Genomic DNA, 27,744 nt, shown 5'->3' on the forward strand with positions numbered 1-27,744 from the left:
AGGGAAGCATTGTCAGAGCGAAGCAGTGCACCAAGAAAAGTGGGAGATTTATATTGAGTTTGAAAACATTCCACTAGCAGTGGACGAACCATCTCTTTCTCGCACAGCAGGGTTTTGTCCCCAGACGGGCATTAATCTGAAGCACAGGCCAGCGAGACCTTCCCCCATATGTTAATGACCTTGTGCCGGGAATGAGGCTGTGGGCATGGAGTGCGGCATTGTGAGGATTGGGTGAATATCTGGCTCGGCTTGAAAGGTGCCCCAATGAAGAAAGGCTGGACCTTGTGCGGAAAGCTCATGGTGATATCTGTTAGTTAATTTGCATTGAAGCTCATGGGACACTTGTTATCTGAGAGGGGCTGGAGCATTTGACTGCACCTCAAGAGGTCCCTGGTTTGTATCCATGTTCCCTCTCATGAACTCCTATCCTATCACAATAAATCTAACCTACACATACCTTCCTCTTCACCGTGTCCATAATTATCCTGGATTGATATCGCTTTCAAGGCGAACATTTTTCCCATTTTGCCTGTGTTGTGTGTTTGGCAGAGCTGTGTAATTAATCGCACTCCCCTTCTGTTTCCCTGTTGATGGATCCCTTTCAGGAATTTCCTATTGAAAGTTACTATTGAATCTGCTTCCATCACACGTGCAGGCAGTGGATTCCAGATCACAAGAGCTCAATTTGTCAGCAAATGTTTTGTGATGTCGCCTCTTGTTCTTTTGTCAATCACCTTAAATTTGTGTCCTCTGGTTACTGATCCTTGTGCAACTGCAAACAATTTTATTTCCAATGTGAAAATCATTGATGATTTTGAAGAGCTGAAAATTCACACTGCATAAATGTTTTTGCCATTTTTGAAAGAAAGTCGAGCGACTTTTTAAAGCAACGATTAGCATGACTTTGTAATTCCTTGAATTCGGCCATTTTTTCATTTACCTTGTGGTTTTCTGCACTATGCAACATTGTATGATGAACACAAGCACATTAGCCTGTGCCTGGGGGTATAGCTCAGTAGTAGAGCATTTGACTGCAGATCAAGAGGTCCCTGGTTCAAATCCAGATGCCCCCTCAGAGTCATTCATGTTGCACAACCAATCATTCTGTGCTCCTCAGTGACCATAAGCACTATTCACCACAAGTGGTGATGAAGGTCGATTGGATTTTTGGTGATGGAGGCAGCGAGCAAGTGGTTGCAAACAGCAAGCTCCCACAAACTGCAGTGGGATTAATGAAAACACAATCTGCTTTGCTTGCTGGTTCAGCCCAGGACATCTCAGCTGACCTTCAATTAGTGCCGTGAGATCTTTTATGATCACCTGACAAGGCAGGCAAGGCCTCATTTTCACATATCATCTGACAAATGGCCCCTGCAATAGGCAGCACTTCCGTCTGTATGAAACTGAAGTCTTAGCCTGGGTTGGGTGCTCACGTCTTTAGAGTGGGTGAGCTTGAACCCACAAACTTTTGACTCAGTACTGTGAGTGCTACCACTGAGCCTCAGTGGATGAATAGAGCAAGCAGAGTAGGGAAGCATTGTCAGAGCGAAGCAGTGCACCAAGAAAAGTGGGAGATTTATATTGAGTTTGAAAACTTTCCACTGGCAGTGGACGAACCATCTCTTTCTCGCACAGCAGGGTTTTGTCCCCAGACGGGCATTAATCTGAAGCACAGGCCAGCGAGACCTTCCCCCATATGTTAATGACCTTGTGCCGGGAATGAGGCTGTGGGCATGGAGTGCGGCATTGTGAGGATTGGGTGAATATCTGGCTCGGCTTGAAAGGTGCCCCAATGAAGAAAGGCTGGACCTTGTGCGGAAAGCTCATGGTGATATCTGTTAGTTAATTTGCATTGAAGCTCATGGGACACTTGTTATCTGAGAGGGGATGGAGCATTTGACTGCACCTCAAGAGGTCCTTGGTTTGTATCCATGTTCCCTCTCATGAACTCCTATCCTATCACAATAAATCTAACCTACACATACCTTCCTCTTCACCGTGTCCATAATTATCCTGGATTGATATCGCTTTCAAGGCGAACATTTTTCCCATTTTGCCTGTGTTGTGTGTTTGGCAGAGCTGTGTAATTAATCGCACTCCCCTTCTGTTTCCCTGTTGATGGATCCCTTTCAGGAATTTCCTATTGAAAGTTACTATTGAATCTGCTTCCATCACACGTGCAGGCAGTGGATTCCAGATCACAAGAGCTCAATTTGTCAGCAAATGTTTTGTGATGTCGCCTCTTGTTCTTTTGTCAATCACCTTAAATTTGTGTCCTCTGGTTACTGATCCTTGTGCAACTGCAAACAATTTTATTTCCAATGTGAAAATCATTGATGATTTTGAAGAGCTGAAAATTCACACTGCATAAATGTTTTTGCCATTTTTGAAAGAAAGTCGAGCGACTTTTTAAAGCAACGATTAGCATGACTTTGTAATTCCTTGAATTCGGCCATTTTTTCATTTACCTTGTGGTTTTCTGCACTATGCAACATTGTATGATGAACACAAGCACATTAGCCTGTGCCTGGGGGTATAGCTCAGTGGTAGAGCATTTGACTGCAGATCAAGAGGTCCCTGGTTCAAATCCAGATGCCCCCTCAGAGTCATTCATGTTGCACATTCAATCATTCTGTGCACCTCAGTGACCATAAGCACTACTCACCACAAGTGGTGATGGAGGTCGATTGGATTTTTGGTGATGGAGGCAACGAGCAAGTGGTTGCAAACAGCAAGCTCCCACAAACTGCAGTGGGATTAATGAAAACACAATCTGCTTTGCTTGCTGGTTCAGCCCAGGACATCTCAGCTGACCTTCAATTAGTGCCGTGAGATCTTTTATGATCACCTGACAAGGCAGGCAAGGCCTCATTTTCACATATCATCTGAAAAATGGCCCCTGCAATAGGCAGCACTTCCGTCTGTATGAAACTGAAGTCTTAGCCTGGGTTGGGTGCTCACGTCTTTAGAGTGGGTGAGCTTGAACCCACAAACTTTTGACTCAGTACTGTGAGTGCTACCACTGAGCCTCAGTGGATGAATAGAGCAAGCAGAGTAGGGAAGCATTGTCAGAGCGAAGCAGTGCACCAAGAAAAGTGGGAGATTTATATTGAGTTTGAAAACTTTCCACTGGCAGTGGACGAACCATCTCTTTCTCGCACAGCAGGGTTTTGTCCCCAGACGGGCATTAATCTGAAGCACAGGCCAGCGAGACCTTCCCCCATATGTTAATGACCTTGTGCCGGGAATGAGGCTGTGGGCATGGAGTGCGGCATTGTGAGGATTGGGTGAATATCTGGCTCGGCTTGAAAGGTGCCCCAATGAAGAAAGGCTGGACCTTGTGCGGAAAGCTTTTGGTGATATCTGTTAGTTAATTTGCATTGAAGCTCATGGGACACTTGTTATCTGAGAGGGGCTGGAGCATTTGACTGCACCTCAAGAGGTCCTTGGTTTGTATCCATGTTCCCTCTCATGAACTCCTATCCTATCACAATAAATCTAACCTACACATACCTTCCTCTTCACCGTGTCCATAATTATCCTGGATTGATATCGCTTTCAAGGCGAACATTTTTCCCATTTTGCCTGTGTTGTGTGTTTGGCAGAGCTGTGTAATTAATCGCACTCCCCTTCTGTTTCCCTGTTGATGGATCCCTTTCAGGAATTTCCTATTGAAAGTTACTATTGAATCTGCTTCCATCACACGTGCAGGCAGTGGATTCCAGATCACAAGAGCTCAATTTGTCAGCAAATGTTTTGTGATGTCGCCTCTTGTTCTTTTGTCAATCACCTTAAATTTGTGTCCTCTGGTTACTGATCCTTGTGCAACTGCAAACAATTTTATTTCCAATGTGAAAATCATTGATGATTTTGAAGAGCTGAAAATTCACACTGCATAAATGTTTTTGCCATTTTTGAAAGAAAGTCGAGCGACTTTTTAAAGCAACGATTAGCATGACTTTGTAATTCCTTGAATTCGGCCATTTTTTCATTTACCTTGTGGTTTTCTGCACTATGCAACATTGTATGATGAACACAAGCACATTAGCCTGTGCCTGGGGGTATAGCTCAGTGGTAGAGCATTTGACTGCAGATCAAGAGGTCCCTGGTTCAAATCCAGATGCCCCCTCAGAGTCATTCATGTTGCACAACCAATCATTCTGTGCTCCTCAGTGACCATAAGCACTATTCACCACAAGTGGTGATGAAGGTCGATTGGATTTTTGGTGATGGAGGCAGCGAGCAAGTGGTTGCAAACAGCAAGCTCCCACAAACTGCAGTGGGATTAATGAAAACACAATCTGCTTTGCTTGCTGGTTCAGCCCAGGACATCTCAGCTGACCTTCAATTAGTGCCGTGAGATCTTTTATGATCACCTGACAAGGCAGGCAAGGCCTCATTTTCACATATCATCTGACAAATGGCCCCTGCAATAGGCAGCACTTCCGTCTGTATGAAACTGAAGTCTTAGCCTGGGTTGGGTGCTCACGTCTTTAGAGTGGGTGAGCTTGAACCCACAAACTTTTGACTCAGTACTGTGAGTGCTACCACTGAGCCTCAGTGGATGAATAGAGCAAGCAGAGTAGGGAAGCATTGTCAGAGCGAAGCAGTGCACCAAGAAAAGTGGGAGATTTATATTGAGTTTGAAAACTTTCCACTGGCAGTGGACGAACCATCTCTTTCTCGCACAGCAGGGTTTTGTCCCCAGACGGGCATTAATCTGAAGCACAGGCCAGCGAGACCTTCCCCCATATGTTAATGACCTTGTGCCGGGAATGAGGCTGTGGGCATGGAGTGCGGCATTGTGAGGATTGGGTGAATATCTGGCTCGGCTTGAAAGGTGCCCCAATGAAGAAAGGCTGGACCTTGTGCGGAAAGCTCATGGTGATATCTGTTAGTTAATTTGCATTGAAGCTCATGGGACACTTGTTATCTGAGAGGGGCTGGAGCATTTGACTGCACCTCAAGAGGTCCCTGGTTTGTATCCATGTTCCCTCTCATGAACTCCTATCCTATCACAATAAATCTAACCTACACATACCTTCCTCTTCACCGTGTCCATAATTATCCTGGATTGATATCGCTTTCAAGGCGAACATTTTTCCCATTTTGCCTGTGTTGTGTGTTTGGCAGAGCTGTGTAATTAATCGCACTCCCCTTCTGTTTCCCTGTTGATGGATCCCTTTCAGGAATTTCCTATTGAAAGTTACTATTGAATCTGCTTCCATCACACGTGCAGGCAGTGGATTCCAGATCACAAGAGCTCAATTTGTCAGCAAATGTTTTGTGATGTCGCCTCTTGTTCTTTTGTCAATCACCTTAAATTTGTGTCCTCTGGTTACTGATCCTTGTGCAACTGCAAACAATTTTATTTCCAATGTGAAAATCATTGATGATTTTGAAGAGCTGAAAATTCACACTGCATAAATGTTTTTGCCATTTTTGAAAGAAAGTCGAGCGACTTTTTAAAGCAACGATTAGCATGACTTTGTAATTCCTTGAATTCGGCCATTTTTTCATTTACCTTGTGGTTTTCTGCACTATGCAACATTGTATGATGAACACAAGCACATTAGCCTGTGCCTGGGGGTATAGCTCAGTAGTAGAGCATTTGACTGCAGATCAAGAGGTCCCTGGATCAAATCCAGATGCCCCCTCAGAGTCATTCATGTTGCACAACCAATGATTCTGTGCTCCTCAGTGACCATAAGCACTATTCACCACAAGTGGTGATGGAGGTCGATTGGATTTTTGGTGATGGAGGCAACGAGCAAGTGGTTGCAAACAGCAAGCTCCCACAAACTGCAGTGGGATTAATGAAAACACAATCTGCTTTGCTTGCTGGTTCAGCCCAGGACATCTCAGCTGACCTTCAATTAGTGCCGTGAGATCTTTTATGATCACCTGACAAGGCAGGCAAGGCCTCATTTTCACATATCATCTGAAAAATGGCCCCTGCAATAGGCAGCACTTCCGTCTGTATGAAACTGAAGTCTTAGCCTGGGTTGGGTGCTCACGTCTTTAGAGTGGGTGAGCTTGAACCCACAAACTTTTGACTCAGTACTGTGAGTGCTACCACTGAGGCTCAGTGGATGAATAGAGCAAGCAGAGTAGGGAAGCATTGTCAGAGCGAAGCAGTGCACCAAGAAAAGTGGGAGATTTATATTGAGTTTGAAAACTTTCCACTGGCAGTGGACGAACCATCTCTTTCTCGCACAGCAGGGTTTTGTCCCCAGACGGGCATTAATCTGAAGCACAGGCCAGCGAGACCTTCCCCCATATGTTAATGACCTTGTGCCGGGAATGAGGCTGTGGGCATGGAGTGCGGCATTGTGAGGATTGGGTGAATATCTGGCTCGGCTTGAAAGGTACCCCAATGAAGAAAGGCTGGACCTTGTGCGGAAAGCTCATGGTGATATCTGTTAGTTAATTTGCACTGAAGCTCATGGGACACTTGTTATCTGAGAGGGGCTGGAGCATTTGACTGCACCTCAAGAGGTCCCTGGTTTGTATCCATGTTCCCTCTCATGAACTCCTATCCTATCACAATAAATCTAACCTACACATACCTTCCTCTTCACCGTGTCCATAATTATCCTGGATTGATATCGCTTTCAAGGCGAACATTTTTCCCATTTTGCCTGTGTTGTGTGTTTGGCAGAGCTGTGTAATTAATCGCACTCCCCTTCTGTTTCCCTGTTGATGGATCCCTTTCAGGAATTTCCTATTGAAAGTTACTATTGAATCTGCTTCCATCACACGTGCAGGCAGTGGATTCCAGATCACAAGAGCTCAATTTGTCAGCAAATGTTTTGTGATGTCGCCTCTTGTTCTTTTGTCAATCACCTTAAATTTGTGTCCTCTGGGTACTGATCCTTGTGCAACTGCAAACAATTTTATTTCCAATGTGAAAATCATTGATGATTTTGAAGAGCTGAAAATTCACACTGCATAAATGTTTTTGCCATTTTTGAAAGAAAGTCGAGCGACTTTTTAAAGCAACGATTAGCATGACTTTGTAATTCCTTGAATTCGGCCATTTTTTCATTTACCTTGTGGTTTTCTGCACTATGCAACATTGTATGATGAACACAAGCACATTAGCCTGTGCTTGGGGGTATAGCTCAGTGGTAGAGCATTTGACTGCAGATCAAGAGGTCCCTGGTTCAAATCCAGATGCCCCCTCAGAGTCATTCATGTTGCACAACCAATCATTCTGTGCTCCTCAGTGACCATAAGCACTATTCACCACAAGTGGTGATGGAGGTCGATTGGATTTTTGGTGATGGAGGCAACGAGCAAGTGGTTGCAAACAGCAAGCTCCCACAAACTGCAGTGGGATTAATGAAAACACAATCTGCTTTGCTTGCTGGTTCAGCCCAGGACATCTCAGCTGACCTTCAATTAGTGCCGTGAGATCTTTTATGATCACCTGACAAGGCAGGCAAGGCCTCATTTTCACATATCATCTGAAAAATGGCCCCTGCAATAGGCAGCACTTCCGTCTATATGAAACTGAAGTCTTAGCCTGGGTTGGGTGCTCACGTCTTTAGAGTGGGTGAGCTTGAACCCACAAACTTTTGACTCAGTACTGTGAGTGCTACCACTGAGCCTCAGTGGATGAATAGAGCAAGCAGACTAGGGAAGCATTGTCAGAGCGAAGCAGTGCACCAAGAAAAGTGGGAGATTTATATTGAGTTTGAAAACATTCCACTAGCAGTGGACGAACCATCTCTTTCTCGCACAGCAGGGTTTTGTCCCCAGACGGGCATTAATCTGAAGCACAGGCCAGCGAGACCTTCCCCCATATGTTAATGACCTTGTGCCGGGAATGAGGCTGTGGGCATGGAGTGCGGCATTGTGAGGATTGGGTGAATATCTGGCTCGGCTTGAAAGGTGCCCCAATGAAGAAAGGCTGGACCTTGTGCGGAAAGCTCATGGTGATATCTGTTAGTTAATTTGCATTGAAGCTCATGGGACACTTGTTATCTGAGAGGGGCTGGAGCATTTGACTGCACCTCAAGAGGTCCCTGGTTTGTATCCATGTTCCCTCTCATGAACTCCTATCCTATCACAATAAATCTAACCTACACATACCTTCCTCTTCACCGTGTCCATAATTATCCTGGATTGATATCGCTTTCAAGGCGAACATTTTTCCCATTTTGCCTGTGTTGTGTGTTTGGCAGAGCTGTGTAATTAATCGCACTCCCCTTCTGTTTCCCTGTTGATGGATCCCTTTCAGGAATTTCCTATTGAAAGTTACTATTGAATCTGCTTCCATCACACGTGCAGGCAGTGGATTCCAGATCACAAGAGCTCAATTTGTCAGCAAATGTTTTGTGATGTCGCCTCTTGTTCTTTTGTCAATCACCTTAAATTTGTGTCCTCTGGTTACTGATCCTTGTGCAACTGCAAACAATTTTATTTCCAATGTGAAAATCATTGATGATTTTGAAGAGCTGAAAATTCACACTGCATAAATGTTTTTGCCATTTTTGAAAGAAAGTCGAGCGACTTTTTAAAGCAACGATTAGCATGACTTTGTAATTCCTTGAATTCGGCCATTTTTTCATTTACCTTGTGGTTTTCTGCACTATGCAACATTGTATGATGAACACAAGCACATCAGCCTGTGCCTGGGGGTATAGCTCAGTAGTAGAGCATTTGACTGCAGATCAAGAGGTCCCTGGTTCAAATCCAGATGCCCCCTCAGAGTCATTCATGTTGCACAACCAATGATTCTGTGCTCCTCAGTGACCATAAGCACTATTCACCACAAGTGGTGATGGAGGTCGATTGGATTTTTGGTGATGGAGGCAACGAGCAAGTGGTTGCAAACAGCAAGCTCCCACAAACTGCAGTGGGATTAATGAAAACACAATCTGCTTTGCTTGCTGGTTCAGCCCAGGACATCTCAGCTGACCTTCAATTAGTGCCGTGAGATCTTTTATGATCACCTGACAAGGCAGGCAAGGCCTCATTTTCACATATCATCTGAAAAATGGCCCCTGCAATAGGCAGCACTTCCGTCTATATGAAACTGAAGTCTTAGCCTGGGTTGGGTGCTCACGTCTTTAGAGTGGGTGAGCTTGAACCCACAAACTTTTGACTCAGTACTGTGAGTGCTACCACTGAGCCTCAGTGGATGAATAGAGCAAGCAGACTAGGGAAGCATTGTCAGAGCGAAGCAGTGCACCAAGAAAAGTGGGAGATTTATATTGAGTTTGAAAACATTCCACTAGCAGTGGACGAACCATCTCTTTCTCGCACAGCAGGGTTTTGTCCCCAGACGGGCATTAATCTGAAGCACAGGCCAGCGAGACCTTCCCCCATATGTTAATGACCTTGTGCCGGGAATGAGGCTGTGGGCATGGAGTGCGGCATTGTGAGGATTGGGTGAATATCTGGCTCGGCTTGAAAGGTGCCCCAATGAAGAAAGGCTGGACCTTGTGCGGAAAGCTCATGGTGATATCTGTTAGTTAATTTGCATTGAAGCTCATGGGACACTTGTTATCTGAGAGGGGCTGGAGCATTTGACTGCACCTCAAGAGGTCCCTGGTTTGTATCCATGTTCCCTCTCATGAACTCCTATCCTATCACAATAAATCTAACCTACACATACCTTCCTCTTCACCGTGTCCATAATTATCCTGGATTGATATCGCTTTCAAGGCGAACATTTTTCCCATTTTGCCTGTGTTGTGTGTTTGGCAGAGCTGTGTAATTAATCGCACTCCCCTTCTGTTTCCCTGTTGATGGATCCCTTTCAGGAATTTCCTATTGAAAGTTACTATTGAATCTGCTTCCATCACACGTGCAGGCAGTGGATTCCAGATCACAAGAGCTCAATTTGTCAGCAAATGTTTTGTGATGTCGCCTCTTGTTCTTTTGTCAATCACCTTAAATTTGTGTCCTCTGGTTACTGATCCTTGTGCAACTGCAAACAATTTTATTTCCAATGTGAAAATCATTGATGATTTTGAAGAGCTGAAAATTCACACTGCATAAATGTTTTTGCCATTTTTGAAAGAAAGTCGAGCGACTTTTTAAAGCAACGATTAGCATGACTTTGTAATTCCTTGAATTCGGCCATTTTTTCATTTACCTTGTGGTTTTCTGCACTATGCAACATTGTATGATGAACACAAGCACATCAGCCTGTGCCTGGGGGTATAGCTCAGTAGTAGAGCATTTGACTGCAGATCAAGAGGTCCCTGGTTCAAATCCAGATGCCCCCTCAGAGTCATTCATGTTGCACAACCAATGATTCTGTGCTCCTCAGTGACCATAAGCACTATTCACCACAAGTGGTGATGGAGGTCGATTGGATTTTTGGTGATGGAGGCAACGAGCAAGTGGTTGCAAACAGCAAGCTCCCACAAACTGCAGTGGGATTAATGAAAACACAATCTGCTTTGCTTGCTGGTTCAGCCCAGGACATCTCAGCTGACCTTCAATTAGTGCCGTGAGATCTTTTATGATCACCTGACAAGGCAGGCAAGGCCTCATTTTCACATATCATCTGAAAAATGGCCCCTGCAATAGGCAGCACTTCCGTCTGTATGAAACTGAAGTCTTAGCCTGGGTTGGGTGCTCACGTCTTTAGAGTGGGTGAGCTTGAACCCACAAACTTTTGACTCAGTACTGTGAGTGCTACCACTGAGCCTCAGTGGATGAATAGAGCAAGCAGACTAGGGAAGCATTGTCAGAGCGAAGCAGTGCACCAAGAAAAGTGGGAGATTTATATTGAGTTTGAAAACATTCCACTAGCAGTGGACGAACCATCTCTTTCTCGCACAGCAGGGTTTTGTCCCCAGACGGGCATTAATCTGAAGCACAGGCCAGCGAGACCTTCCCCCATATGTTAATGACCTTGTGCCGGGAATGAGGCTGTGGGCATGGAGTGCGGCATTGTGAGGATTGGGTGAATATCTGGCTCGGCTTGAAAGGTGCCCCAATGAAGAAAGGCTGGACCTTGTGCGGAAAGCTCATGGTGATATCTGTTAGTTAATTTGCATTGAAGCTCATGGGACACTTGTTATCTGAGAGGGGCTGGAGCATTTGACTGCACCTCAAGAGGTCCCTGGTTTGTATCCATGTTCCCTCTCATGAACTCCTATCCTATCACAATAAATCTAACCTACACATACCTTCCTCTTCACCGTGTCCATAATTATCCTGGATTGATATCGCTTTCAAGGCGAACATTTTTCCCATTTTGCCTGTGTTGTGTGTTTGGCAGAGCTGTGTAATTAATCGCACTCCCCTTCTGTTTCCCTGTTGATGGATCCCTTTCAGGAATTTCCTATTGAAAGTTACTATTGAATCTGCTTCCATCACACGTGCAGGCAGTGGATTCCAGATCACAAGAGCTCAATTTGTCAGCAAATGTTTTGTGATGTCGCCTCTTGTTCTTTTGTCAATCACCTTAAATTTGTGTCCTCTGGTTACTGATCCTTGTGCAACTGCAAACAATTTTATTTCCAATGTGAAAATCATTGATGATTTTGAAGAGCTGAAAATTCACACTGCATAAATGTTTTTGCCATTTTTGAAAGAAAGTCGAGCGACTTTTTAAAGCAACGATTAGCATGACTTTGTAATTCCTTGAATTCGGCCATTTTTTCATTTACCTTGTGGTTTTCTGCACTATGCAACATTGTATGATGAACACAAGCACATCAGCCTGTGCCTGGGGGTATAGCTCAGTAGTAGAGCATTTGACTGCAGATCAAGAGGTCCCTGGTTCAAATCCAGATGCCCCCTCAGAGTCATTCATGTTGCACAACCAATGATTCTGTGCTCCTCAGTGACCATAAGCACTATTCACCACAAGTGGTGATGGAGGTCGATTGGATTTTTGGTGATGGAGGCAACGAGCAAGTGGTTGCAAACAGCAAGCTCCCACAAACTGCAGTGGGATTAATGAAAACACAATCTGCTTTGCTTGCTGGTTCAGCCCAGGACATCTCAGCTGACCTTCAATTAGTGCCGTGAGATCTTTTATGATCACCTGACAAGGCAGGCAAGGCCTCATTTTCACATATCATCTGAAAAATGGCCCCTGCAATAGGCAGCACTTCCGTCTGTATGAAACTGAAGTCTTAGCCTGGGTTGGGTGCTCACGTCTTTAGAGTGGGTGAGCTTGAACCCACAAACTTTTGACTCAGTACTGTGAGTGCTACCACTGAGGCTCAGTGGATGAATAGAGCAAGCAGAGTAGGGAAGCATTGTCAGAGCGAAGCAGTGCACCAAGAAAAGTGGGAGATTTATATTGAGTTTGAAAACTTTCCACTGGCAGTGGACGAACCATCTCTTTCTCGCACAGCAGGGTTTTGTCCCCAGACGGGCATTAATCTGAAGCACAGGCCAGCGAGACCTTCCCCCATATGTTAATGACCTTGTGCCGGGAATGAGGCTGTGGGCATGGAGTGCGGCATTGTGAGGATTGGGTGAATATCTGGCTCGGCTTGAAAGGTACCCCAATGAAGAAAGGCTGGACCTTGTGCGGAAAGCTCATGGTGATATCTGTTAGTTAATTTGCACTGAAGCTCATGGGACACTTGTTATCTGAGAGGGGCTGGAGCATTTGACTGCACCTCAAGAGGTCCCTGGTTTGTATCCATGTTCCCTCTCATGAACTCCTATCCTATCACAATAAATCTAACCTACACATACCTTCCTCTTCACCGTGTCCATAATTATCCTGGATTGATATCGCTTTCAAGGCGAACATTTTTCCCATTTTGCCTGTGTTGTGTGTTTGGCAGAGCTGTGTAATTAATCGCACTCCCCTTCTGTTTCCCTGTTGATGGATCCCTTTCAGGAATTTCCTATTGAAAGTTACTATTGAATCTGCTTCCATCACACGTGCAGGCAGTGGATTCCAGATCACAAGAGCTCAATTTGTCAGCAAATGTTTTGTGATGTCGCCTCTTGTTCTTTTGTCAATCACCTTAAATTTGTGTCCTCTGGGTACTGATCCTTGTGCAACTGCAAACAATTTTATTTCCAATGTGAAAATCATTGATGATTTTGAAGAGCTGAAAATTCACACTGCATAAATGTTTTTGCCATTTTTGAAAGAAAGTCGAGCGACTTTTTAAAGCAACGATTAGCATGACTTTGTAATTCCTTGAATTCGGCCATTTTTTCATTTACCTTGTGGTTTTCTGCACTATGCAACATTGTATGATGAACACAAGCACATTAGCCTGTGCCTGGGGGTATAGCTCAGTGGTAGAGCATTTGACTGCAGATCAAGAGGTCCCTGGTTCAAATCCAGATGCCCCCTCAGAGTCATTCATGTTGCACAACCAATCATTCTGTGCTCCTCAGTGACCATAAGCACTATTCATCACAAGTGGTGATGGAGGTCGATTGGATTTTTGGTGATGGAGGCAACGAGCAAGTGGTTGCAAACAGCAAGCTCCCACAAACTGCAGTGGGATTAATGAAAACACAATCTGCTTTGCTTGCTGGTTCAGCCCAGGACATCTCAGCTGACCTTCAATTAGTGCCGTGAGATCTTTTATGATCACCTGACAAGGCAGGCAAGGCCTCATTTTCACATATCATCTGAAAAATGGCCCCTGCAATAGGCAGCACTTCCGTCTGTATGAAACTGAAGTCTTAGCCTGGGTTGGGTGCTCACGTCTTTAGAGTGGGTGAGCTTGAACCCACAAACTTTTGACTCAGTACTGTGAGTGTTACCACTGAGCCTCAGTGGATGAATAGAGCAAGCAGAGTAGGGAAGCATTGTCAGAGCGAAGCAGTGCACCAAGAAAAGTGGGAGATTTATATTGAGTTTGAAAACTTTCCACTGGCAGTGGACGAACCATCTCTTTCTCGCACAGCAGGGTTTTGTCCCTAGACGGGCATTAATCTGAAGCACAGGCCAGCGAGACCTTCCCCCATATGTTAATGACCTTGTGCCGGGAATGAGGCTGTGGGCATGGAGTGCGGCATTGTGAGGATTGGGTGAATATCTGGCTCGGCTTGAAAGGTGCCCCAATGAAGAAAGGCTGGACCTTGTGCGGAAAGCTTTTGGTGATATCTGTTAGTTAATTTGCATTGAAGCTCATGGGACACTTGTTATCTGAGAGGGGCTGGAGCATTTGACTGCACCTCAAGAGGTCCTTGGTTTGTATCCATGTTCCCTCTCATGAACTCCTATCCTATCACAATAAATCTAACCTACACATACCTTCCTCTTCACCGTGTCCATAATTATCCTGGATTGATATCGCTTTCAAGGCGAACATTTTTCCCATTTTGCCTGTGTTGTGTGTTTGGCAGAGCTGTGTAATTAATCGCACTCCCCTTCTGTTTCCCTGTTGATGGATCCCTTTCAGGAATTTCCTATTGAAAGTTACTATTGAATCTGCTTCCATCACACGTGCAGGCAGTGGATTCCAGATCACAAGAGCTCAATTTGTCAGCAAATGTTTTGTGATGTCGCCTCTTGTTCTTTTGTCAATCACCTTAAATTTGTGTCCTCTGGTTACTGATCCTTGTGCAACTGCAAACAATTTTATTTCCAATGTGAAAATCATTGATGATTTTGAAGAGCTGAAAATTCACACTGCATAAATGTTTTTGCCATTTTTGAAAGAAAGTCGAGCGACTTTTTAAAGCAACGATTAGCATGACTTTGTAATTCCTTGAATTCGGCCATTTTTTCATTTACCTTGTGGTTTTCTGCACTATGCAACATTGTATGATGAACACAAGCACATTAGCCTGTGCCTGGGGGTATAGCTCAGTGGTAGAGCATTTGACTGCAGATCAAGAGGTCCCTGGTTCAAATCCAGATGCCCCCTCAGAGTCATTCATGTTGCACAACCAATCATTCTGTGCTCCTCAGTGACCATAAGCACTATTCACCACAAGTGGTGATGAAGGTCGATTGGATTTTTGGTGATGGAGGCAGCGAGCAAGTGGTTGCAAACAGCAAGCTCCCACAAACTGCAGTGGGATTAATGAAAACACAATCTGCTTTGCTTGCTGGTTCAGCCCAGGACATCTCAGCTGACCTTCAATTAGTGCCGTGAGATCTTTTATGATCACCTGACAAGGCAGGCAAGGCCTCATTTTCACATATCATCTGACAAATGGCCCCTGCAATAGGCAGCACTTCCGTCTGTATGAAACTGAAGTCTTAGCCTGGGTTGGGTGCTCACGTCTTTAGAGTGGGTGAGCTTGAACCCACAAACTTTTGACTCAGTACTGTGAGTGCTACCACTGAGCCTCAGTGGATGAATAGAGCAAGCAGAGTAGGGAAGCATTGTCAGAGCGAAGCAGTGCACCAAGAAAAGTGGGAGATTTATATTGAGTTTGAAAACTTTCCACTGGCAGTGGACGAACCATCTCTTTCTCGCACAGCAGGGTTTTGTCCCCAGACGGGCATTAATCTGAAGCACAGGCCAGCGAGACCTTCCCCCATATGTTAATGACCTTGTGCCGGGAATGAGGCTGTGGGCATGGAGTGCGGCATTGTGAGGATTGGGTGAATATCTGGCTCGGCTTGAAAGGTGCCCCAATGAAGAAAGGCTGGACCTTGTGCGGAAAGCTCATGGTGATATCTGTTAGTTAATTTGCATTGAAGCTCATGGGACACTTGTTATCTGAGAGGGGATGGAGCATTTGACTGCACCTCAAGAGGTCCTTGGTTTGTATCCATGTTCCCTCTCATGAACTCCTATCCTATCACAATAAATCTAACCTACACATACCTTCCTCTTCACCGTGTCCATAATTATCCTGGATTGATATCGCTTTCAAGGCGAACATTTTTCCCATTTTGCCTGTGTTGTGTGTTTGGCAGAGCTGTGTAATTAATCGCACTCCCCTTCTGTTTCCCTGTTGATGGATCCCTTTCAGGAATTTCCTATTGAAAGTTACTATTGAATCTGCTTCCATCACACGTGCAGGCAGTGGATTCCAGATCACAAGAGCTCAATTTGTCAGCAAATGTTTTGTGATGTCGCCTCTTGTTCTTTTGTCAATCACCTTAAATTTGTGTCCTCTGGTTACTGATCCTTGTGCAACTGCAAACAATTTTATTTCCAATGTGAAAATCATTGATGATTTTGAAGAGCTGAAAATTCACACTGCATAAATGTTTTTGCCATTTTTGAAAGAAAGTCGAGCGACTTTTTAAAGCAACGATTAGCATGACTTTGTAATTCCTTGAATTCGGCCATTTTTTCATTTACCTTGTGGTTTTCTGCACTATGCAACATTGTATGATGAACACAAGCACATTAGCCTGTGCCTGGGGGTATAGCTCAGTGGTAGAGCATTTGACTGCAGATCAAGAGGTCCCTGGTTCAAATCCAGATGCCCCCTCAGAGTCATTCATGTTGCACAACCAATCATTCTGTGCTCCTCAGTGACCATAAGCACTATTCACCACAAGTGGTGATGAAGGTCGATTGGATTTTTGGTGATGGAGGCAGCGAGCAAGTGGTTGCAAACAGCAAGCTCCCACAAACTGCAGTGGGATTAATGAAAACACAATCTGCTTTGCTTGCTGGTTCAGCCCAGGACATCTCAGCTGACCTTCAATTAGTGCCGTGAGATCTTTTATGATCACCTGACAAGGCAGGCAAGGCCTCATTTTCACATATCATCTGAAAAATGGCCCCTGCAATAGGCAGCACTTCCGTCTGCATGAAACTGAAGTCTTAGCCTGGGTTGGGTGCTCACGTCTTTAGAGTGGGTGAGCTTGAACCCACAAACTTTTGACTCAGTACTGTGAGTGCTACCACTGAGCCTCAGTGGATGAATAGAGCAAGCAGAGTAGGGAAGCATTGTCAGAGCGAAGCAGTGCACCAAGAAAAGTGGGAGATTTATATTGAGTTTGAAAACTTTCCACTGGCAGTGGACGAACCATCTCTTTCTCGCACAGCAGGGTTTTGTCCCCAGACGGGCATTAATCTGAAGCACAGGCCAGCGAGACCTTCCCCCATATGTTAATGACCTTGTGCCGGGAATGAGGCTGTGGGCATGGAGTGCGGCATTGTGAGGATTGGGTGAATATCTGGCTCGGCTTGAAAGGTGCCCCAATGAAGAAAGGCTGGACCTTGTGCGGAAAGCTTTTGGTGATATCTGTTAGTTAATTTGCATTGAAGCTCATGGGACACTTGTTATCTGAGAGGGGCTGGAGCATTTGACTGCACCTCAAGAGGTCCTTGGTTTGTATCCATGTTCCCTCTCATGAACTCCTATCCTATCACAATAAATCTAACCTACACATACCTTCCTCTTCACCGTGTCCATAATTATCCTGGATTGATATCGCTTTCAAGGCGAACATTTTTCCCATTTTGCCTGTGTTGTGTGTTTGGCAGAGCTGTGTAATTAATCGCACTCCCCTTCTGTTTCCCTGTTGATGGATCCCTTTCAGGAATTTCCTATTGAAAGTTACTATTGAATCTGCTTCCATCACACGTGCAGGCAGTGGATTCCAGATCACAAGAGCTCAATTTGTCAGCAAATGTTTTGTGATGTCGCCTCTTGTTCTTTTGTCAATCACCTTAAATTTGTGTCCTCTGGTTACTGATCCTTGTGCAACTGCAAACAATTTTATTTCCAATGTGAAAATCATTGATGATTTTGAAGAGCTGAAAATTCACACTGCATAAATGTTTTTGCCATTTTTGAAAGAAAGTCGAGCGACTTTTTAAAGCAACGATTAGCATGACTTTGTAATTCCTTGAATTCGGCCATTTTTTCATTTACCTTGTGGTTTTCTGCACTATGCAACATTGTATGATGAACACAAGCACATTAGCCTGTGCCTGGGGGTATGGCTCAGTGGTAGAGCATTTGACTGCAGATCAAGAGGTCCCTGGTTCAAATCCAGATGCCCCCTCAGAGTCATTCATGTTGCACAACCAATCATTCAGTGCTCCTCAGTGACCATAAGCACTATTTGCCACAAGTGAATCCTTGTGGTGATGAAGGTCGATTGGAGTTTTGGTGATGGAGGCAGCGAGCAAGTGGTTGCAAACAGCAAGCTCCCACAAACTGCAGTGGGATTAATGAAAACACAATCTGCTTTGCTTGCTGGTTCAGCCCAGGACATCTCAGCTGACCTTCAATTAGTGCCGTGAGATCTTTTATGATCACCTGACAAGGCAGGCAAGGCCTCATTTTCACATATCATCTGACAAATGGCCCCTGCAATAGGCAGCACTTCCGTCTGTATGAAACTGAAGTCTTAGCCTGGGTTGGGTGCTCACGTCTTTAGAGTGGGTGAGCTTGAACCCACAAACTTTTGACTCAGTACTGTGAGTGCTACCACTGAGCCTCAGTGGATGAATAGAGCAAGCAGAGTAGGGAAGCATTGTCAGAGCGAAGCAGTGCACCAAGAAAAGTGGGAGATTTATATTGAGTTTGAAAACTTTCCACTGGCAGTGGACGAACCATCTCTTTCTCGCACAGCAGGGTTTTGTCCCCAGACGGGCATTAATCTGAAGCACAGGCCAGCGAGACCTTCCCCCATATGTTAATGACCTTGTGCCGGGAATGAGGCTGTGGGCATGGAGTGCGGCATTGTGAGGATTGGGTGAATATCTGGCTCGGCTTGAAAGGTGCCCCAATGAAGAAAGGCTGGACCTTGTGCGGAAAGCTCATGGTGATATCTGTTAGTTAATTTGCATTGAAGCTCATGGGACACTTGTTATCTGAGAGGGGATGGAGCATTTGACTGCACCTCAAGAGGTCCTTGGTTTGTATCCATGTTCCCTCTCATGAACTCCTATCCTATCACAATAAATCTAACCTACACATACCTTCCTCTTCACCGTGTCCATAATTATCCTGGATTGATATCGCTTTCAAGGCGAACATTTTTCCCATTTTGCCTGTGTTGTGTGTTTGGCAGAGCTGTGTAATTAATCGCACTCCCCTTCTGTTTCCCTGTTGATGGATCCCTTTCAGGAATTTCCTATTGAAAGTTACTATTGAATCTGCTTCCATCACACGTGCAGGCAGTGGATTCCAGATCACAAGAGCTCAATTTGTCAGCAAATGTTTTGTGATGTCGCCTCTTGTTCTTTTGTCAATCACCTTAAATTTGTGTCCTCTGGTTACTGATCCTTGTGCAACTGCAAACAATTTTATTTCCAATGTGAAAATCATTGATGATTTTGAAGAGCTGAAAATTCAAACTGCATAAATGTTTTTGCCATTTTTGAAAGAAAGTCGAGCGACTTTTTAAAGCAACGATTAGCATGACTTTGTAATTCCTTGAATTCGGCCATTTTTTCATTTACCTTGTGGTTTTCTGCACTATGCAACATTGTATGATGAACACAAGCACATTAGCCTGTGCCTGGGGGTATAGCTCAGTGGTAGAGCATTTGACTGCAGATCAAGAGGTCCCTGGTTCAAATCCAGATGCCCCCTCAGAGTCATTCATGTTGCACAACCAATCATTCTGTGCTCCTCAGTGACCATAAGCACTATTTGCCACAAGTGAATCCTTGTGGTGATGAAGGTCGATTGGAGTTTTGGTGATGGAGGCAGCGAGCAAGTGGTTGCAAACAGCAAGCTCCCACAAACTGCAGTGGGATTAATGAAAACACAATCTGCTTTGCTTGCTGGTTCAGCCCAGGACATCTCAGCTGACCTTCAATTAGTGCCGTGAGATCTTTTATGATCACCTGACAAGGCAGGCAAGGCCTCATTTTCACATATCATCTGACAAATGGCCCCTGCAATAGGCAGCACTTCCGTCTGTATGAAACTGAAGTCTTAGCCTGGGTTGGGTGCTCACGTCTTTAGAGTGGGTGAGCTTGAACCCACAAACTTTTGACTCAGTACTGTGAGTGCTACCACTGAGCCTCAGTGGATGAATAGAGCAAGCAGAGTAGGGAAGCATTGTCAGAGCGAAGCAGTGCACCAAGAAAAGTGGGAGATTTATATTGAGTTTGAAAACTTTCCACTGGCAGTGGACGAACCATCTCTTTCTCGCACAGCAGGGTTTTGTCCCCAGACGGGCATTAATCTGAAGCACAGGCCAGCGAGACCTTCCCCCATATGTTAATGACCTTGTGCCGGGAATGAGGCTGTGGGCATGGAGTGCGGCATTGTGAGGATTGGGTGAATATCTGGCTCGGCTTGAAAGGTGCCCCAATGAAGAAAGGCTGGACCTTGTGCGGAAAGCTCATGGTGATATCTGTTAGTTAATTTGCATTGAAGCTCATGGGACACTTGTTATCTGAGAGGGGATGGAGCATTTGACTGCACCTCAAGAGGTCCTTGGTTTGTATCCATGTTCCCTCTCATGAACTCCTATCCTATCACAATAAATCTAACCTACACATACCTTCCTCTTCACCGTGTCCATAATTATCCTGGATTGATATCGCTTTCAAGGCGAACATTTTTCCCATTTTGCCTGTGTTGTGTGTTTGGCAGAGCTGTGTAATTAATCGCACTCCCCTTCTGTTTCCCTGTTGATGGATCCCTTTCAGGAATTTCCTATTGAAAGTTACTATTGAATCTGCTTCCATCACACGTGCAGGCAGTGGATTCCAGATCACAAGAGCTCAATTTGTCAGCAAATGTTTTGTGATGTCGCCTCTTGTTCTTTTGTCAATCACCTTAAATTTGTGTCCTCTGGTTACTGATCCTTGTGCAACTGCAAACAATTTTATTTCCAATGTGAAAATCATTGATGATTTTGAAGAGCTGAAAATTCACACTGCATAAATGTTTTTGCCATTTTTGAAAGAAAGTCGAGCGACTTTTTAAAGCAACGATTAGCATGACTTTGTAATTCCTTGAATTCGGCCATTTTTTCATTTACCTTGTGGTTTTCTGCACTATGCAACATTGTATGATGAACACAAGCACATTAGCCTGTGCCTGGGGGTATAGCTCAGTAGTAGAGCATTTGACTGCAGATCAAGAGGTCCCTGGTTCAAATCCAGATGCCCCTTCAGAGTCATTCATGTTGCACAACCAATCATTCTGTGCTCCTCAGTGACCATAAGCACTATTCACCACAAGTGGTGATGAAGGTCGATTGGATTTTTGGTGATGGAGGCAGCGAGCAAGTGGTTGCAAACAGCAAGCTCCCACAAACTGCAGTGGGATTAATGAAAACACAATCTGCTTTGCTTGCTGGTTCAGCCCAGGACATCTCAGCTGACCTTCAATTAGTGCCGTGAGATCTTTTATGATCACCTGACAAGGCAGGCAAGGCCTCATTTTCACATATCATCTGAAAAATGGCCCCTGCAATAGGCAGCACTTCCGTCTGCATGAAACTGAAGTCTTAGCCTGGTTTGGGTGCTCACGTCTTTAGAGTGGGTGAGCTTGAACCCACAAACTTTTGACTCAGTACTGTGAGTGCTACCACTGAGCCTCAGTGGATGAATAGAGCAAGCAGAGTAGGGAAGCATTGTCAGAGCGAAGCAGTGCACCAAGAAAAGTGGGAGATTTATATTGAGTTTGAAAACTTTCCACTGGCAGTGGACGAACCATCTCTTTCTCGCACAGCAGGGTTTTGTCCCCAGACGGGCATTAATCTGAAGCACAGGCCAGCGAGACCTTCCCCCATATGTTAATGACCTTGTGCCGGGAATGAGGCTGTGGGCATGGAGTGCGGCATTGTGAGGATTGGGTGAATATCTGGCTCGGCTTGAAAGGTGCCCCAATGAAGAAAGGCTGGACCTTGTGCGGAAAGCTTTTGGTGATATCTGTTAGTTAATTTGCATTGAAGCTCATGGGACACTTGTTATCTGAGAGGGGCTGGAGCATTTGACTGCACCTCAAGAGGTCCTTGGTTTGTATCCATGTTCCCTCTCATGAACTCCTATCCTATCACAATAAATCTAACCTACACATACCTTCCTCTTCACCGTGTCCATAATTATCCTGGATTGATATCGCTTTCAAGGCGAACATTTTTCCCATTTTGCCTGTGTTGTGTGTTTGGCAGAGCTGTGTAATTAATCGCACTCCCCTTCTGTTTCCCTGTTGATGGATCCCTTTCAGGAATTTCCTATTGAAAGTTACTATTGAATCTGCTTCCATCACACGTGCAGGCAGTGGATTCCAGATCACAAGAGCTCAATTTGTCAGCAAATGTTTTGTGATGTCGCCTCTTGTTCTTTTGTCAATCACCTTAAATTTGTGTCCTCTGGTTACTGATCCTTGTGCAACTGCAAACAATTTTATTTCCAATGTGAAAATCATTGATGATTTTGAAGAGCTGAAAATTCACACTGCATAAATGTTTTTGCCATTTTTGAAAGAAAGTCGAGCGACTTTTTAAAGCAACGATTAGCATGACTTTGTAATTCCTTGAATTCGGCCATTTTTTCATTTACCTTGTGGTTTTCTGCACTATGCAACATTGTATGATGAACACAAGCACATTAGCCTGTGCCTGGGGGTATGGCTCAGTGGTAGAGCATTTGACTGCAGATCAAGAGGTCCCTGGTTCAAATCCAGATGCCCCCTCAGAGTCATTCATGTTGCACAACCAATCATTCTGTGCTCCTCAGTGACCATAAGCACTATTTGCCACAAGTGAATCCTTGTGGTGATGAAGGTCGATTGGAGTTTTGGTGATGGAGGCAGCGAGCAAGTGGTTGCAAACAGCAAGCTCCCACAAACTGCAGTGGGATTAATGAAAACACAATCTGCTTTGCTTGCTGGTTCAGCCCAGGACATCTCAGCTGACCTTCAATTAGTGCCGTGAGATCTTTTATGATCACCTGACAAGGCAGGCAAGGCCTCATTTTCACATATCATCTGACAAATGGCCCCTGCAATAGGCAGCACTTCCGTCTGTATGAAACTGAAGTCTTAGCCTGGGTTGGGTGCTCACGTCTTTAGAGTGGGTGAGCTTGAACCCACAAACTTTTGACTCAGTACTGTGAGTGCTACCACTGAGCCTCAGTGGATGAATAGAGCAAGCAGAGTAGGGAAGCATTGTCAGAGCGAAGCAGTGCACCAAGAAAAGTGGGAGATTTATATTGAGTTTGAAAACTTTCCACTGGCAGTGGACGAACCATCTCTTTCTCGCACAGCAGGGTTTTGTCCCCAGACGGGCATTAATCTGAAGCACAGGCCAGCGAGACCTTCCCCCATATGTTAATGACCTTGTGCCGGGAATGAGGCTGTGGGCATGGAGTGCGGCATTGTGAGGATTGGGTGAATATCTGGCTCGGCTTGAAAGGTGCCCCAATGAAGAAAGGCTGGACCTTGTGCGGAAAGCTCATGGTGATATCTGTTAGTTAATTTGCATTGAAGCTCATGGGACACTTGTTATCTGAGAGGGGATGGAGCATTTGACTGCACCTCAAGAGGTCCTTGGTTTGTATCCATGTTCCCTCTCATGAACTCCTATCCTATCACAATAAATCTAACCTACACATACCTTCCTCTTCACCGTGTCCATAATTATCCTGGATTGATATCGCTTTCAAGGCGAACATTTTTCCCATTTTGCCTGTGTTGTGTGTTTGGCAGAGCTGTGTAATTAATCGCACTCCCCTTCTGTTTCCCTGTTGATGGATCCCTTTCAGGAATTTCCTATTGAAAGTTACTATTGAATCTGCTTCCATCACACGTGCAGGCAGTGGATTCCAGATCACAAGAGCTCAATTTGTCAGCAAATGTTTTGTGATGTCGCCTCTTGTTCTTTTGTCAATCACCTTAAATTTGTGTCCTCTGGTTACTGATCCTTGTGCAACTGCAAACAATTTTATTTCCAATGTGAAAATCATTGATGATTTTGAAGAGCTGAAAATTCACACTGCATAAATGTTTTTGCCATTTTTGAAAGAAAGTCGAGCGACTTTTTAAAGCAACGATTAGCATGACTTTGTAATTCCTTGAATTCGGCCATTTTTTCATTTACCTTGTGGTTTTCTGCACTATGCAACATTGTATGATGAACACAAGCACATTAGCCTGTGCCTGGGGGTATAGCTCAGTGGTAGAGCATTTGACTGCAGATCAAGAGGTCCCTGGTTCAAATCCAGATGCCCCCTCAGAGTCATTCATGTTGCACAACCAATCATTCTGTGCTCCTCAGTGACCATAAGCACTATTTGCCACAAGTGAATCCTTGTGGTGATGAAGGTCGATTGGAGTTTTGGTGATGGAGGCAGCGAGCAAGTGGTTGCAAACAGCAAGCTCCCACAAACTGCAGTGGGATTAATGAAAACACAATCTGCTTTGCTTGCTGGTTCAGCCCAGGACATCTCAGCTGACCTTCAATTAGTGCCGTGAGATCTTTTATGATCACCTGACAAGGCAGGCAAGGCCTCATTTTCACATATCATCTGAAAAATGGCCCCTGCAATAAGGCAGCACTTCCGTCTGCATGAAACTGAAGTCTTAGCCTGGGTTGGGTGCTCACGTCTTTAGAGTGGGTGAGCTTGAACCCACAAACTTTTGACTCAGTACTGTGAGTGCTACCACTGAGCCTCAGTGGATGAATAGAGCAAGCAGAGTAGGGAAGCATTGTCAGAGCGAAGCAGTGCACCAAGAAAAGTGGGAGATTTATATTGAGTTTGAAAACTTTCCACTGGCAGTGGACGAACCATCTCTTTCTCGCACAGCAGGGTTTTTTCCCCAGACGGGCATTAATCTGAAGCACAGGCCAGCGAGACCTTCCCCCATATGTTAATGACCTTGTGCCGGGAATGAGGCTGTGGGCATGGAGTGCGGCATTGTGAGGATTGGGTGAATATCTGGCTCGGCTTGAAAGGTGCCCCAATGAAGAAAGGCTGGACCTTGTGCGGAAAGCTTTTGGTGATATCTGTTAGTTAATTTGCATTGAAGCTCATGGGACACTTGTTATCTGAGAGGGGCTGGAGCATTTGACTGCACCTCAAGAGGTCCTTGGTTTGTATCCATGTTCCCTCTCATGAACTCCTATCCTATCACAATAAATCTAACCTACACATACCTTCCTCTTCACCGTGTCCATAATTATCCTGGATTGATATCGCTTTCAAGGCGAACATTTTTCCCATTTTGCCTGTGTTGTGTGTTTGGCAGAGCTGTGTAATTAATCGCACTCCCCTTCTGTTTCCCTGTTGATGGATCCCTTTCAGGAATTTCCTATTGAAAGTTACTATTGAATCTGCTTCCATCACACATGCAGGCAGTGGATTCCAGATCACAAGAGCTCAATTTGTCAGCAAATGTTTTGTGATGTCGCCTCTTGTTCTTTTGTCAATCACCTTAAATTTGTGTCCTCTGGTTACTGATCCTTGTGCAACTGCAAACAATTTTATTTCCAATGTGAAAATCATTGATGATTTTGAAGAGCTGAAAATTCACACTGCATAAATGTTTTTGCCATTTTTGAAAGAAAGTCGAGCGACTTTTTAAAGCAACGATTAGCATGACTTTGTAATTCCTTGAATTCGGCCATTTTTTCATTTACCTTGTGGTTTTCTGCACTATGCAACATTGTATGATGAACACAAGCACATTAGCCTGTGCCTGGGGGTATAGCTCAGTGGTAGAGCATTTGACTGCAGATCAAGAGGTCCCTGGTTCAAATCCAGATGCCCCCTCAGAGTCATTCATGTTGCACAACCAATCATTCTGTGCTCCTCAGTGACCATAAGCACTATTCACCACAAGTGGTGATGAAGGTCGATTGGATTTTTGGTGATGGAGGCAGCGAGCAAGTGGTTGCAAACAGCAAGCTCCCACAAACTGCAGTGGGATTAATGAAAACACAATCTGCTTTGCTTGCTGGTTCAGCCCAGGACATCTCAGCTGACCTTCAATTAGTGCCGTGAGATCTTTTATGATCACCTGACAAGGCAGGCAAGGCCTCATTTTCACATATCATCTGACAAATGGCCCCTGCAATAGGCAGCACTTCCGTCTGTATGAAACTGAAGTCTTAGCCTGGGTTGGGTGCTCACGTCTTTAGAGTGGGTGAGCTTGAACCCACAAACTTTTGACTCAGTACTGTGAGTGCTACCACTGAGCCTCAGTGGATGAATAGAGCAAGCAGAGTAGGGAAGCATTGTCAGAGCGAAGCAGTGCACCAAGAAAAGTGGGAGATTTATATTGAGTTTGAAAACTTTCCACTGGCAGTGGACGAACCATCTCTTTCTCGCACAGCAGGGTTTTGTCCCCAGACGGGCATTAATCTGAAGCACAGGCCAGCGAGACCTTCCCCCATATGTTAATGACCTTGTGCCGGGAATGAGGCTGTGGGCATGGAGTGCGGCATTGTGAGGATTGGGTGAATATCTGGCTCGGCTTGAAAGGTGCCCCAATGAAGAAAGGCTGGACCTTGTGCGGAAAGCTCATGGTGATATCTGTTAGTTAATTTGCATTGAAGCTCATGGGACACTTGTTATCTGAGAGGGGATGGAGCATTTGACTGCACCTCAAGAGGTCCTTGGTTTGTATCCATGTTCCCTCTCATGAACTCCTATCCTATCACAATAAATCTAACCTACACATACCTTCCTCTTCACCGTGTCCATAATTATCCTGGATTGATATCGCTTTCAAGGCGAACATTTTTCCCATTTTGCCTGTGTTGTGTGTTTGGCAGAGCTGTGTAATTAATCGCACTCCCCTTCTGTTTCCCTGTTGATGGATCCCTTTCAGGAATTTCCTATTGAAAGTTACTATTGAATCTGCTTCCATCACACGTGCAGGCAGTGGATTCCAGATCACAAGAGCTCAATTTGTCAGCAAATGTTTTGTGATGTCGCCTCTTGTTCTTTTGTCAATCACCTTAAATTTGTGTCCTCTGGTTACTGATCCTTGTGCAACTGCAAACAATTTTATTTCCAATGTGAAAATCATTGATGATTTTGAAGAGCTGAAAATTCACACTGCATAAATGTTTTTGCCATTTTTGAAAGAAAGTCGAGCGACTTTTTAAAGCAACGATTAGCATGACTTTGTAATTCCTTGAATTCGGCCATTTTTTCATTTACCTTGTGGTTTTCTGCACTATGCAACATTGTATGATGAACACAAGCACATTAGCCTGTGCCTGGGGTTATGGCTCAGTGGTAGAGCATTTGACTGCAGATCAAGAGGTCCCTGGTTCAAATCCAGATGCCTCCCTCAGAGTCATTCATGTTGCACAACCAATCATTCAACCAATCATTCTGTGCTCCTCAGTGACCATAAGCACTATTCACCACAAGTGGTGATGAAGGTCAATTGGATTTTTGGTGATGGAGGCAGCGAGCAAGTGGTTGCAAACAGCAAGCTCCCACAAACTGCAGTGGGATTAATGAAAACACAATCTGCTTTGCTTGCTGGTTCAGCCCAGGACATCTCAGCTGACCTTCAATTAGTGCCGTGAGATCTTTTATGATCACCTGACAAGGCAGGCAAGGCCTCATTTTCACATATCATCTGACAAATGGCCCCTGCAATAGGCAGCACTTCCGTCTGTATGAAACTGAAGTCTTAGCCTGGGTTGGGTGCTCACGTCTTTAGAGTGGGTGAGCTTGAACCCACAAACTTTTGACTCAGTACTGTGAGTGCTACCACTGAGCCTCAGTGGATGAATAGAGCAAGCAGAGTAGGGAAGCATTGTCAGAGCGAAGCAGTGCACCAAGAAAAGTGGGAGATTTATATTGAGTTTGAAAACTTTCCACTGGCAGTGGACGAACCATCTCTTTCTCGCACAGCAGGGTTTTGTCCCCAGACGGGCATTAATCTGAAGCACAGGCCAGCGAGACCTTCCCCCATATGTTAATGACCTTGTGC

General features: G+C 44.8%; 18 non-coding genes across 18 annotated transcripts; all 18 read left to right on the top strand.

Moving 5' to 3' along the window:
- The first annotated feature begins 1,001 nt into the window (after positions 1 to 1,001).
- Positions 1,002 to 1,073, top strand: trnac-gca (transfer RNA cysteine (anticodon GCA)). Its single transcript has one exon. It is a non-coding gene; the product is annotated as a tRNA-Cys (tRNA).
- A 1,456-nt stretch (positions 1,074 to 2,529) lies between these two features.
- On the top strand, positions 2,530 to 2,601 carry trnac-gca (transfer RNA cysteine (anticodon GCA)). The gene has a single exon. It is a non-coding gene; the product is annotated as a tRNA-Cys (tRNA).
- Positions 2,602 to 4,057: 1,456 nt separating this feature from the next.
- On the top strand, positions 4,058 to 4,129 carry trnac-gca (transfer RNA cysteine (anticodon GCA)). Its single transcript has one exon. It is a non-coding gene; the product is annotated as a tRNA-Cys (tRNA).
- Positions 4,130 to 5,585: 1,456 nt separating this feature from the next.
- Positions 5,586 to 5,657, top strand: trnac-gca (transfer RNA cysteine (anticodon GCA)). Its single transcript has one exon. It is a non-coding gene; the product is annotated as a tRNA-Cys (tRNA).
- A 1,456-nt stretch (positions 5,658 to 7,113) lies between these two features.
- Positions 7,114 to 7,185, top strand: trnac-gca (transfer RNA cysteine (anticodon GCA)). The gene has a single exon. It is a non-coding gene; the product is annotated as a tRNA-Cys (tRNA).
- Positions 7,186 to 8,641: 1,456 nt separating this feature from the next.
- On the top strand, positions 8,642 to 8,713 carry trnac-gca (transfer RNA cysteine (anticodon GCA)). Its single transcript has one exon. It is a non-coding gene; the product is annotated as a tRNA-Cys (tRNA).
- Positions 8,714 to 10,169: 1,456 nt separating this feature from the next.
- Positions 10,170 to 10,241, top strand: trnac-gca (transfer RNA cysteine (anticodon GCA)). The gene has a single exon. It is a non-coding gene; the product is annotated as a tRNA-Cys (tRNA).
- A 1,456-nt stretch (positions 10,242 to 11,697) lies between these two features.
- trnac-gca (transfer RNA cysteine (anticodon GCA)) lies at positions 11,698 to 11,769 on the top strand. The gene has a single exon. It is a non-coding gene; the product is annotated as a tRNA-Cys (tRNA).
- A 1,456-nt stretch (positions 11,770 to 13,225) lies between these two features.
- Positions 13,226 to 13,297, top strand: trnac-gca (transfer RNA cysteine (anticodon GCA)). The gene has a single exon. It is a non-coding gene; the product is annotated as a tRNA-Cys (tRNA).
- Positions 13,298 to 14,753: 1,456 nt separating this feature from the next.
- trnac-gca (transfer RNA cysteine (anticodon GCA)) lies at positions 14,754 to 14,825 on the top strand. Its single transcript has one exon. It is a non-coding gene; the product is annotated as a tRNA-Cys (tRNA).
- A 1,456-nt stretch (positions 14,826 to 16,281) lies between these two features.
- On the top strand, positions 16,282 to 16,353 carry trnac-gca (transfer RNA cysteine (anticodon GCA)). Its single transcript has one exon. It is a non-coding gene; the product is annotated as a tRNA-Cys (tRNA).
- A 1,456-nt stretch (positions 16,354 to 17,809) lies between these two features.
- trnac-gca (transfer RNA cysteine (anticodon GCA)) lies at positions 17,810 to 17,881 on the top strand. The gene has a single exon. It is a non-coding gene; the product is annotated as a tRNA-Cys (tRNA).
- A 1,466-nt stretch (positions 17,882 to 19,347) lies between these two features.
- trnac-gca (transfer RNA cysteine (anticodon GCA)) lies at positions 19,348 to 19,419 on the top strand. The gene has a single exon. It is a non-coding gene; the product is annotated as a tRNA-Cys (tRNA).
- Positions 19,420 to 20,885: 1,466 nt separating this feature from the next.
- trnac-gca (transfer RNA cysteine (anticodon GCA)) lies at positions 20,886 to 20,957 on the top strand. The gene has a single exon. It is a non-coding gene; the product is annotated as a tRNA-Cys (tRNA).
- Positions 20,958 to 22,413: 1,456 nt separating this feature from the next.
- Positions 22,414 to 22,485, top strand: trnac-gca (transfer RNA cysteine (anticodon GCA)). The gene has a single exon. It is a non-coding gene; the product is annotated as a tRNA-Cys (tRNA).
- Positions 22,486 to 23,951: 1,466 nt separating this feature from the next.
- Positions 23,952 to 24,023, top strand: trnac-gca (transfer RNA cysteine (anticodon GCA)). The gene has a single exon. It is a non-coding gene; the product is annotated as a tRNA-Cys (tRNA).
- A 1,467-nt stretch (positions 24,024 to 25,490) lies between these two features.
- trnac-gca (transfer RNA cysteine (anticodon GCA)) lies at positions 25,491 to 25,562 on the top strand. Its single transcript has one exon. It is a non-coding gene; the product is annotated as a tRNA-Cys (tRNA).
- A 1,456-nt stretch (positions 25,563 to 27,018) lies between these two features.
- trnac-gca (transfer RNA cysteine (anticodon GCA)) lies at positions 27,019 to 27,090 on the top strand. The gene has a single exon. It is a non-coding gene; the product is annotated as a tRNA-Cys (tRNA).
- Positions 27,091 to 27,744: the final 654 nt, after the last annotated feature.

This window comes from Pristiophorus japonicus, chromosome 21 (assembly GCF_044704955.1).
Source record: "Pristiophorus japonicus isolate sPriJap1 chromosome 21, sPriJap1.hap1, whole genome shotgun sequence".
Taxonomy (NCBI): domain Eukaryota; kingdom Metazoa; phylum Chordata; class Chondrichthyes; family Pristiophoridae; genus Pristiophorus; species Pristiophorus japonicus.